At 34.5% G+C, this 13,147-nt stretch overlaps 2 long non-coding RNA genes across 2 annotated transcripts in view; one reads left to right on the forward strand and one right to left on the reverse strand.

Annotated features, from left to right (window-relative positions):
- Nucleotides 1-6,654, forward strand: part of LOC142984638 (uncharacterized) — a 33,822-nt gene extending 27,168 nt beyond the window's left edge. Inside the window, exon 3 of the long non-coding RNA XR_012960155.1 lies at nucleotides 5,266-6,654. This is a non-coding gene — a long non-coding RNA (uncharacterized LOC142984638). The remainder of the gene's footprint in view (nucleotides 1-5,265) is intronic.
- The window catches only part of LOC142984639 (uncharacterized), an 82,676-nt gene that overhangs the window by 46,118 nt on the left and 23,411 nt on the right, over nucleotides 1-13,147 (reverse strand). The window contains exon 2 of the long non-coding RNA XR_012960156.1: nucleotides 3,599-3,643. This is a non-coding gene — a long non-coding RNA (uncharacterized LOC142984639). The remainder of the gene's footprint in view (nucleotides 1-3,598; nucleotides 3,644-13,147) is intronic.

Consider the following 13,147-nt stretch of genomic DNA (forward strand, 5'->3'; position numbering starts at 1 on the left):
GTCATTACATACTATTATTTACTTAAGTTTGAACCGTAGTTAGTACATAAAAATAATTTATATCTAAAATTTTACTTTTCTGAAGTCTCCGTTTACTTCCTAATTTTACAGTTTGACCTATTAAAATAACGTTATTTCACGTCCAAGTAATCACAGAATCATTTGCGTCCATTATTCATATTTTATTTACTCAAAAATTATATTATCGACGTGGACGTTAAATGATGGTTCAAAGTAAATTTTATGGCTATTGATGTTAACTTTACGGTCTTTATGACCACATTAATGGTAATAATCATTAGTGATTATATTCTAAGATGTAAGGAATGGAAAAATAATATTATAGTAACTGTGTCAGTAAGTTTTTCATTCTTTGTTAGTTTGTATTAGTCTTTTTCAGAGCTAATTTTGTACGTTATAATAATATGTACTTTTGTCTGTTGTGTATTTCTATTGATACCGAACACTAGTTCAACTATTTGAAACCTAATTGAATAGGTATATTAGTCTTTATTTCATAAAATCATGCCTCCTTTCCGTAAAGGCATGCTGACACCAAAGAACGCAACTTGGTACGATCCTTACAAAATTCCCTTGCTTCATTCACATACATTCATCTTGTCATGCAGGATCACCAGTTAGTAATTTTTTTATCTTCTTTTAGTACAAACTGAACCAGTTGTTATTATGGCATTTAATGGACCTTTTCTATGCAAAATGCTTTTGCATTACACTGTAGTTAAGTTCTGTAGTATCTAAGCATCGAATATACACTCGTCTTGAACTAGCAAACGAATTATTAATCACTTACCTTTCAAAACCAAAAATCAACAACACAAACCAACAAATTACCCTATTTCAATCAAGCTAAACACCAAAATCGGATTACCATGTACAAATATACACTTGCTGACCAAATTTACACCTTACAGTCAAGTGTTAAAGTCGAAATTTGTTTGGCAACGACCACAATGGTTCGAAACATCAATTGGTAGCTGCCTTCTGCAATAGCCGTGTGGGGGACGTAGTTTATTGCCTATGGTCAGCGGAACATGGTCGCCGTGTACCATAGAGTACGGACAGCAAGATGATAATGGACCGGAAGTTGTTGTTAAACCGGAATAGGCTATTATGTTGTGTTTAGTGGTTTGTGTTCTGTTTTACATTATGGTCGTGTTTAAGATTATAATTATGAAGGTTCTTAGTAAGGTAAAGGTGGGATTTATTGAATAGGGTATTTCAAAATGAATGTTTCTTAATTCAAGCCATAACATTGAGTAATCCACTTTTGGCGAAGTATTTAATGATTCGTCTGTAAGCTGGTTGTAGCTTTAACGAAGCTTTTGCATTTCTTTCTCTCTATTTGTTCCAATCATATTATATACTTGTAGAGCCTCATGTAAAATTTTATACATTTAAATAATGATATGATATGAATTTACATTTCAAAGCAAAACTTAATAGGTAACAATGCAGTGACTGTAAAAACTACGATTTAAGATTGTTACTACAGGAAGTAACCAATAAAGGCTAAGCCACAGAATCGAATAGATTAATCCACGATCGTTCTGCAAATAAGAAAACTGGCACTTAATAATAAAATAAATGGAGGAATTCAGTTCAAGCGACATAGACAATGCCATGACTATTCTGTAGACAGTACCGACGAGAGTGTAAATGACTGTTTATTGAGCACAGTACCATCTGTCGGTGAGTGGACCAACTAATGTTGTGTGCTACTTGACAATAGATGACGGTAGTTAGTATGCGTTTCTCGTTTAGGCGTCTCAACAGAGTGAACTGAAGCATATATTAATTTTCATTTTATTATAGAACTTTGAGTATTTAGTTATTCGATTCTTTTTTAAATATGGTCCTTAACTACGCATTTATTCTCTTACTAATAAATTTCGTGAAAGTTCTGATTAGTTATATAGTGTTTTGTCTTGTTTCGCTTATATACAGTTTTAAAACCGATTGAAAATGACAAAACACTGCTTAACTAATCAGAGCTAGCATAATGTTTATTAAGAAGAAAGTTACAGTATAAGTATTTTATTCTAATGTGTCTGTAATATGAAAACCTGATGATACCCAACACAAGTGCCAGGTTTTGTTCAAATGCAAGTGCCATAAAGTTTCAATTGAAAAAATAGTATATGTAAGTTACCAAAATAGCACTACTAGAAATATACTCCAAACTCTAAAATCGAAAACCACATTCTCAATGTACTTTAAACCACAAAAACCTTTTCAAATTAACTCCAGCAACAATAAACTAGCAACAGAAAATTTTATGACCTACCAATTTGTAGAAACCGGTCCGTTTAGAGGTTATGTCCCCGACACAGTCAATTTATAAAATAAAATCACTCGACTGGACGAAGGGGTGGGATTTTTCACATACTGCTCATTTGACCCCTAAGGTCTGCTTTTGGCGGGCGTTTAGACACAATTTGATAGGTTATTTTTGGATTTGTAATCGGAAATTTTGGTGTTACTTGTTGAAATTAAGAAGTCAATCAAGTAGAGCTAATTGTCTGATGATATATTTAGACGTTCCTACAACTATGATAAATTATATACAGTTATAATTTACGAATAGTATAGTTTTCTTAGTAATACTCGTAACCGGCGGTCCTGTGTGTCCAGATGTATGTATGTGAATGGGGCAAGGGAAGTTTGTAAGGAGCGTACCAAGTGGCATTGTCTACCACTATGGGAAAAAAGCGTGATTTTATCCAACCAAATTGTCTTTATTCTAAATCAGTTATATGACAATATAGGTAAAAAAAACACTAGCATAATTTTAACACGTGCCACAAAAGGCTACGAGAAAACACCATCACATCGTCCAAATACACAAAACAATTCTCTCCACATCTTTCCACAATCCTTCAAACATCTGTTCTTAATCCTGCGCCTTAAAAAATACGAGCCTTCGAGAAAAAATCAATTCAGCCGATGCTCGATTAGACGGGAGATTAACGCTCGGTTAGAGTGGTCACCGGGACCGCTCGTAAATCTTACTCTGGTCGATTTGACGCCAGTCGACGGTTTTCAGTCGCATTTGCAGGGTTATTATAAAAGTTTATTGGTTATATTTTAAATTTGTTTTTGATAAGTTAGTTGGGGGTTGAGTTAGAGTTGTGTTTGATGCAGTTAACAATTGGCTATAAGTATTTCACATGAAAGTTTTAGTGTGTGTAAAGTTATTGCTATACCCGTTTTACATACATAAAATGACGCATATTTCCCATAAGGGTAGGTAAAGGCCAGAAAACGGCACTTGGTACGATCCTTACAAACTACCCTTGCTTCATTCACATACATACATGTTGTCATACAGGACCGCCGCGCCGGTTACGTGTACTAGTAGAATATCAGTTAGTTGGTTAAATAATCGTTAAGCTAAGAAAAAGTCTGTTACACGTAAAGATGTTAGCAGATGTGTGATATACACCCCTGATTCCCTATTTATATTGCTTATATCTAATAAGGGTCTAGTTTATTGCCATTTACTGGGCATGTAACCAAACTCTGAACTGCTATTGTGAAAATTTAAGCCGAAATTTTAAAAAACCCAATAACTACTTACCAGATTTTTTCATGTAGTCAGAACCATCGTGATTGTGAGTCGTATCTGCAACAATATAAAGGCAGTCTACATAAAAAAAAAACATTTACACCAAAAATATTTTTATCCTTTAAACGGCTGTAAAATTCCAAAAAATACCAGTACATCCCCAAAACCAATTAGTTTTAAAGAGTTACTAAATTAATACGAACGGGTGGGGGTAGAATTAAAAGTTGATTTAATGCGCCCCCTATAATGCTGTAATACCCTCGTTATGGTCATTTCGGGGCTTATTAACGGGCCCTTATGAGAATTCTGTCGTTTCTAACTACCTTCATGTTATTAATTGTCGCTGTAATATGTTTTCTTTTTGGAGAGAAAAAATGGCGGACGCTAAATTGATTTTCAGTTCTAGGAAAATTGATTGGGGATTTTTAGGATTATTTTAGCTACTAATAGACTGTTGTTATTATCTATATTTTTAGTTAAATTGGTAATTCCGAACTAGGCATCTCCGTGCTTAGGGCACCTAAAAAGTTGGTTCGGTTGTTGTTGATTAAGATAACAGTCGTTAAGTCATGTCAATTGCCTTCCGGGTGACAACAACTTTAACTCACAACACACAACTTAAACAAGAACAACAAATAAATAAAAATCTTTAGTTAAGTTTACTTCCTCTATTAGTAAACTTAACATAACATCCCCAAACTCGTTTTCAGCAAATACACTCATGTATTTCAGTGAAAATCCATTAATTTCAGCAACGTTCATAACCGAACTATACCAATAACGGTTTGACTGATGGGAGGGGGTGTGAAAGGTACAAAATTCAATTCCGGCCGAGTCACTGACAAGGGTACAGTTATCTATCAGCATTCGTTAACGTACTTTAAATGGTCTTTAAGTGAAAACTGTCTCTGTTTAACTTATTAAGTTTGACGAGCTATATTTATTGTTTTAGAAAATTGGTCGAAACATATTTTTGTTGTTAGTCTTATTTAGTTAAAGATAAACTTATTTTGAGTGATATTTGAGTCAGGACAGGATTATATTGTTTCCATGTAATTGTTGAAATTACATAATTTTTATTGAATGTATGATAAGATGTATGTATGTGAATGAGGCAAGAGAAGTTTATAAGGATCTTTCTTTTAAGCAGCGTTCTCTGGTCTCTGCTTACCTCTATGGAAAAAAAGCATGATATAACGTATTAATTACAGAAGTACATGGTATCATTATTTGATTGACTACTAAGTTTTTAGTAAAAGATTTATGGAATACCTACTCTAGCCACGATACAGTTTAGTATAATACTTATTTACTTACTATTGAAAGAAAATAATATTGATACCATTACACTTTACAGAAAAATCAATGAACATAATAATATTATTATCTAATATCTGTTACATGAAACAATATCTCAATGTTGGCAATACTGCTAACCATAAACAACCAACGAAAAAAAACTTCAACACTCGTCGTCTAAAAGGCACTATCAAAACAAAATATATTTAAGATAAAGCCCACAATAGCCTGAAATAATATTAAAAGCATGAAAACTTGAAAAAAAACGTCTTGATTTGACAAATTTAATTAAAAAGATGTCTTCGTACAATGGCTTGTGTTTTCTCAGCGGCCATCTTTTTTTCTGTATAATAATTAATCGCCATTTTCTTTTGTTGCAGGTACTCGAGGATATTGGATTTAATTTAGTTAATTAGACGTTTGGATGACTTTTAATTGGTGTATTGTATTTTAAATGTATGTATAATGATTCATGTAAAAATGATACTGCTTTTATAAATAAGTGCTGGTTTTATCACTACTGGATAAGTCACAGTTAGCTTAACAATTTATATTTTTTCATGCTTTTGCTGTTACTTTATCTGTTGGATAGGTTATCCGTAAGTGATGTAACCAGCACTTGATATTTTCTCACTTTTGTGAATTATGCTACGGAGTCCGGTTTTGAATCGCTAGACATTATTATATAATATCTAAATGCAATTTGTGTTTCTCGATAATGACACCAGTCTTTGCAAAAAATAATGTTTAGTGTTTTAAAGTCAGCCTGAAAAATTACGTGTAATTCTTAACTTTATTATTGTAATTTTATGTTAGAATTAAGCTTCTTTTTCAGCATTGAAACCAAAACGACGACATTTCTATCTCTGCATTTTAACCTTGTGACAAATACCCAATTTGTTCACATTTAGGATGCAGGATGTGACACAACGCGCCATCTCTTAGCAACACTACTCACTAAAGCTTCCACTACTCGACGTCAGATGGCAGTAGCAGTATGTTGGCAATTTTTTTTTTGTATGTTTTGGACAGAAGATTACATAAGAAGAATTATAATGTAATGTTGCGTGCCCTTGTCATTCTTCTTGCCTGTGTGTTTATATACAACTGGACGGAGAACTGATAAGGGCCTGCGCTTTACGTAATCATCAGGCGAAGAAAGAAGAACGGAATTGATTCTGCTGTTTTTTGTATTTGTATTGTTGTATTTTGTATTGTATGTGTTTGTGATGTAATCATCATGTCTTAAATAATAATTTATACGTCTATTTATTAATGTCCTGTTTTATTAATTTACTAACTTATAATTATTAATTTATTTTTGCACCGGTCTAATATGTTCTTCTTATTACCTAAGTATCTTAACTTGATTAACCTCTGTAAATTTATTGAATTTCTGTGTCTTATTTCTTGTATACGAAAGAAAATATTGCTTATATAAGTGATATCAAATCTATCATCGCCTTAGAAAATCCTTTTTTTTTATTGAAGTTGTTGTTTTATAACAAAATCAATATAATTTGTAATTTTTATTTAATTTTATGATAAATGTCATCATTAACTTATGTTTATCAGTTTTAATTTCGAGTCTTGGCCAACTTTATGCTATTTCTAATGATTTCTACATAATAATATATGTGTAAAAATGTGTGTTTTTATATGAAATAAATGATTAATTTTTGCCCTAACATTGTAGTTTTTATTATTTATCCTACACACCACGATAATATAAAGCTACAGGGTATAAAAAGTAGGTACTACAAACACAAAAACACATTGAGTTACTATATTAACTCCTGGATAAATATCAAATAGTTTATTATGTAGAATATTGACAGTACTTTTCTTATACTTTGTTAATTAGATAGTTATCAAACATTTATCTAAAACCTGTGAAATTGGCTATAAATAATTATATTATTGGTTCGATTCCTCTAATAAGCAGTTTTACAGATAGTCAAAAAAGAAAATAATAAATATGACGATTTTAAAAAGTAATATTCATTAACGTAATTTATGTAGTAAAATTGACAAAGTTAAACTTTCGATTAAAATTATCCGAAGGAAAAAAAATCTCCCTAAGTAGGTACATATTAGAAAATCTTTACACAATTAGATTTACTTAAGATAATTATCAGATGATCACTACACGAATACAAAACGAAACTAATAATTTAATTAACACATTAATTCTCAACATCCAAAATATTTAAACAACTCACACACGGTCATCTGATTACAAACTAAGCAGAGCTTGTACTGTAACCAAACAACTGATAAACATACTTTTAAATTAATTGGAAATACTCAAGTACTATGGAAGAGGTTGTCCTGACGGCTGATAGAAAGGAAGGGAAAAGAAGACATAGTGGACTGACGCTATTTTATTTGGAGTAAGTATGTAAGTACTGCAGAAATCTAGAAACACATTAATGTCCACTGCTGGGCAAGCGACACCTCCCAGAATGAAAAGAAGATTAGACCTTAAGTCCACTACGCTGGGCGAGTTGGGGACTTTGCATACTTTCAAGAACTGTTCTAAAGAACTCTCAGGCATGCAAGTTAGCATCACGATGTTTTCCTTCACCGTTGGAACAAGTGATAGTTATTTCTAATACACATATGACTTCGACAAGTCATTGACATATTGCTTAGCGTTTGAAAACCAGGTTTAGTGCAAGTGATAATTATATAAACAGAAAAAAATGATTTTCTGGATAATTAGGCACCGCCTCCGTGGTCTTGGGTTCAATACCCAGGTCTCCTATTAGAATATTTCTCAATTCAATAGCAGCCCGGAGTTTGGTAACGTGCCCGGTATATAGCAATAGGCTCGCCAACTATTACATGGGACTAATATTAAAACGGCAAAACTTAGGTCCTGTGTATTTCATACACCTCTGCCTACACTTTGCGCACAAAAAGCTTGATGTTTTAATAGTTATTTAGTACAATGACTCATTGAGTGGTCGCCGCTCGTGCTGTAGGTTCGATTCCCGTGCAAGTATTTGTTTAAGAGATTTGAAACATAATATTGTTTGCTTTGAGTGTCATCTATACTAGCTAGAGTCCTCGGTTTTGCCTATAAATAACGTTGAAAATTAAATGCGATACTTTTCATACCGTTTTATTCCACATGTTAGTGGAGATAATAAATTAAATAATTTAACCCATTATACTGTCCCACTGCTGGACAAGAGTCTCCTCCCCTAATACGGGAGGGGTTAGGCTTAGAGTACAACCTACACCACGCGGGCCAAGTTCGGGTCGGGGACTAAGCATACCTTCAAGAACTGTTCTAAAGAACTCTCAGACATGCAAGGTTGCATCACGATGTTTTCCCTCACCGTTGGAACAAGTAATAATTATTTCTAATACACACATAAACTACGAAAATTTAATTACAATATAACCACACCCACAAAAATCACTATTGGGTACAACACACCTATTTATGTATCACCATAGCAACCAAAAACCATAACAGTACAACTACCAATGAGAGTTACAGTAACCAGAGGATATGATTGGTTAATATAACCATTTACATGTCATTAGCCATTGTATTAATTATATAATGAGTGGGGTTAACAACCTTTTGTGTGGTTTCATAGATTTTTTTATATATTATATTCTATCTAAATATTTACCTAACTAACTATATAACTCAAAGGTGACTTTCTAACCTCCGGTTTTGAGGTACATTTAGCGATAGTTTATCTATTCAGAAGTGTTTTTTATTTGTTTTTTTACGTGCCCTGCAAAGCACGAATACCACTGTACGCAACTAGCTATGGGTGTACTTATATTATAAAATCGTAGAGTTTGTTTGTGTGGTTAAACGCGGTCATCTCAGGAACTACTGATGCGAATTGAAATATTATTTTACTGTTGGACAGCATATTTATTAAACTCGGCTATAGGCTATATAACATTACGCTACGACTATTAGGAGCCGAGTAGCAGTAAAAAATGTTACAAAAACGGGGAAAATTATAACCTATTCTCTCTTATGTGACGTAAGCGAAGTTGCGCGGTTCAGCTAGTATGCTATACAATAATAGTATTCAAATCAAATTTTGCATGAATATATTAGGTCGGGGAAAAAGTCTTTTAGCATTATAGTTTGTATGAACTTGTAATAAAATCTTTTCTCTACACAAAAAAGCTCGATGTTTGGGTACCTCACGAGCTCACAGAAAGAAACCCAATGAACCGTGTACTCATTTGTGATTCTAGAAGCCAAAGATATTTGATTTAATTACAAGTTTTGCATACTATAATGCGAAAAGCCTTTTTCCCCGACCTAATAGCAAGAACACTCGAAATCAATTATCAGGCATTTTGCTCGCATGTGAAGTCGCGCAGTTTTACGAGTGCTGTTATAATTAGCTGGCAATTAAACGAATACCGCCCTAGGTGATACATTATGAACGAAAGTGTAAAACTGTGTATTTGAATTAATTGTTAATATCATCAGAGATCGCTCGGTGAAATAAAACCACAATTGTCCAGTTAAATGCATTTAAAATTAAATTGTGAATGAAAAGTGTCCGAACGGTAATCGAATCTTGTGCGAGCAAGATTGTCTCTGTGGTTGGGTAATCGACTGTTGAACATGCAGTCTCGGGTTTGAATCCTGTGTCGGACAAAATACTGTTGGTGTTTTCTAATTTATATAAATTTCTCAATAGTAGCCCTTCTTCTTCTTATAGTATTAAGTATGGTTAGTGGTCAACCTAGAGTCAAAGTTGTTCAAGCCGCTCGAAGGCCTTTGACGTGGCTTAACGACTGTTATCTTAATTGACAACAACCGGGATTGACTTTTACATGCCCTCCGAAGCACGGAGACGCCCAAATTAAAATACCACCATGCGGTCACTCATCCATGGATTGACCGCGCCAAGGTTAGCTTAACTCACAGATCGTTTAGCGACTGGTGAGCACCACTGGCTATGGGTGCCTCCAATATGTAAAAAAATATCCAATATGCAAAAGGCGCCCTGATATGAAGCAACTGCATATCGGACCTCCACAACACAGTTACCTAGGTTATAACACGATACCCTTCGGTAAGACTGGTTGTCAGATTTTCTTGTCTTTTTTCAGTCTTGAATTTAACAGTAGTATAAGTAGAAACGCACTTGCCCAGCGTGGTGGACTCAAGGCCTAATCTCTCCCTCATTACTGGAGGAGACCCTTGCCCAGCAGTGGGACATTAATGGGGTAAACACGTACCTTCCAAATGGTCAATGAATTCCAAAATACCCCCTTGATGGAGAGATATTACCTTCTTTGGGACTAGGACCTGGGGAGGACCTAAGACCTATACCAAACTTACATATTAGGTCGTGGAAAAAGTCTTTTAGCATTATAGTATGTATGAACTTGTAATAAAATCTCTTTGGCTTCAAGAATCACAAAAGAGTACACGGTTCATTGGGTTTCTTTCAGTAAGCTCGTAAGGTACCCAAATATCGAGCTTTTTTGTTTAGAGAAAAGATTTTATTACAAGTTCATACATACTATAAGGCAAAAAGACTTTTTTCCCGACCTAATATGTTTCAGTCTTGAATTTAAGACTAGTTTATGTAGAACCGCACTTGGCCAGCGAGATAGACTCAAGGCCTAACCCCTCCCTCATTACGAGGGGAGACTCTTACCCAGCAGCGGGACATTAATGAATTTAAACAAAAATATTTTTCAGTCTCTTTTCATAAAGCAGTATAGATTTAGTACTCTATTATATCACCTAGTGCTACGTCTGTACCTAGATATCTGCCTACCCTCAGTAATCGTGATAATTACACGACAACAGATACATATCGCATTTCCCGTGTCTATCTATGTTTGTATGTATGTTTGTTATTTTTTGTATTTTTGAGACGACAAATATTACGTACTTCGAGAGAATAAAGAAACTAATGGAGACGACGTTTTACCAAACTGAAATACAAAATTACGAAAGTAGTCTGCCTCTGTGGTCTGGGCGGTAGGTTATAAGAACGCTGATCGCAAGGTCTCGGGTTTCATTCCTGGGTCTAGTAAAATTTTGTTAAGCTTTTCCAAAATATCTATGACTTTTTCAATTGATATATGTATAAGAAATAACAATCACTTCCTTAACGGTAAAGAAAAACATAAAGTTATTTTAACAAATCGTGTCAATCACGAAGTAATAGTCGTTGCTTAAATCACGTGTTCATTGTTTCTATGTTTGCAAAAGGCTCCGTTAGACGAGACTTTTTTTAGCGTGAGAGCTAAAAATAAGGAATGAAAACTCATCAATCTATTTTTCAGCGCTGTGAACCCGTTTACTCAAAGCCTAACCCCTCTCTCAATTTGAGAGTAGACCCTATTCTAATAGTAAGTCAGTCCCAACATTTTTATTTAGAAAACGTCTTCATATGACTTCAAAAAAACTACCCTATTCTTATACCCAACTTTTTTACCAATAAAACATCTTCATATGTGTAGAGTCAAACTTGCCAACAATACACATTGTTAAATATCTTCAACCAACACTAACTTTGAATTCAAACCGAACTTCTTACAAAAGTAAAAAGAAACTATAATATAATTAAAAGTTTTCGTCTCCATGCATGCGTTGTTCGCATTATCCGCGTCCGGTTTACGCGATGCCTAGGGCGCACCAATTAGAGCCATCCGTTCCCACTGCCTATTGTACAACCCTAGGTTATTCTACATTATATACCTACATTAATATTAGTATTTTAAAAAAGTAAGCATTTTTAGATGTTTATATACTTGAGAAATAGGCAGAAGTTTTTGAAATACACCCACGTTTCGATTTGGAGTTTATCTAATACTAGCTGACCCGCGCAACTTCGCTTGCGTCACCTAAGAGAATGAGTCAATATTTTCCCCGTTTTTGTAACATTTTTCGTTGCTACTCCGCTCCTAATGACCGTAGCATGATTTTATATAGCCTATAGCCTTCCTCGATAAATGGGCTATCTAACACTGAAAGAATTTTTCAAATCGGACCAGTAGTTCCTGAGATTAGCGCGTTCAAACAAACAAACAAACAAACAATCAAACAAACTCTTCAGCTTTATTATATTAGTATAGATATAGATATAAAATTCTCGCGTCACAGTTTTCGTTGCCATACTCATCCGAAACGGCTTGACCGATTCTCATGAAATTTTGTGAGCATATTAAGTAGGTCTGAGAATCGGCCAACATCTATTTTTCATACCTCTAAGTGACACTTTTGTTATTTATATGGCAGTACAACGTTTGCCGGGTCAGCTAGTTTATTTTATAAAGAGAACTCCTGCACTAAGAATTGTTCTTCTCTCGCGGGGTCACTTTTACAAACATACAACCAACGGACACAAAGTACAACTAGACCCGAAACAATTATTTGTGCGATCCACAAATAATTGTTTCGTATGGGAATCGAACCCACGACCTCCCGACGCAATGCCGAGTCCACCACGCTGGTCAAGCGCGGATTAGAGACTTTGCATCCCTCTAACAATGGACTGTATATATATAGGTATTATCGTATGGTTAGTGGTCAACCTAGTGTCAAAGTTGTTCAAGCCGCCCGAATGGCTTTTGACGTGGCTTAACAACTGTTATCTTAGTAGACAACAACCGGGACCGACTTTTTACGTGCCCTCCGAAGCACGGAAACGCCCGGTTCAAATACCACTACGCGGTCACCAATCTATGGAATGACCGCGCCAGAAGTTGCTTAACTCACAGATCGTTTATCGAACAGTGAGTGCAACTATCTATGACCGTCTGTTTGTTACTCTCTACCTATCCCCAAAGAGCAAAAGGCGTAATGCTACGTACAGCTTCAGTAACTTTAATGTAAAAAATATTTATATTTTTTAATTTAAAATGGATACAAGTGTTTGTATAGAGGCCCAGTGTAAAATATGAAAAAATATAACTTTTATTTTTTTTAAATAGTGAATGGAAATATTTTTCGAACGCGCCCCGCTGTCGAGAGGTCGAGGACTAGGGAGGGGGCGATATCGATAGTTCGTTGTGTTATTTTAGTAATTTTAAAATATTGTATCTTGCTTTATTAGTGAAATTCCCAAGGTGGGTTGAAGACGGGCAGCCGGTCGTAAAAAATCTGACAAATCTTATTTCAGTTTGTTTTTGAATACATAAACATGGTGTGTCAACTCAACTTAGCTTAAAATAATTACTAGAAAAAGCAGAAGAACTTGAATAGCGAAAGAAAATGTGGAAGGTTGATGAAAGTATCGTAATTAT

The sequence above is a fragment of the Anticarsia gemmatalis genome, chromosome 27 (assembly GCF_050436995.1).
Source record: "Anticarsia gemmatalis isolate Benzon Research Colony breed Stoneville strain chromosome 27, ilAntGemm2 primary, whole genome shotgun sequence".
NCBI classification, from domain to species: Eukaryota; Metazoa; Arthropoda; class Insecta; order Lepidoptera; family Erebidae; genus Anticarsia; species Anticarsia gemmatalis.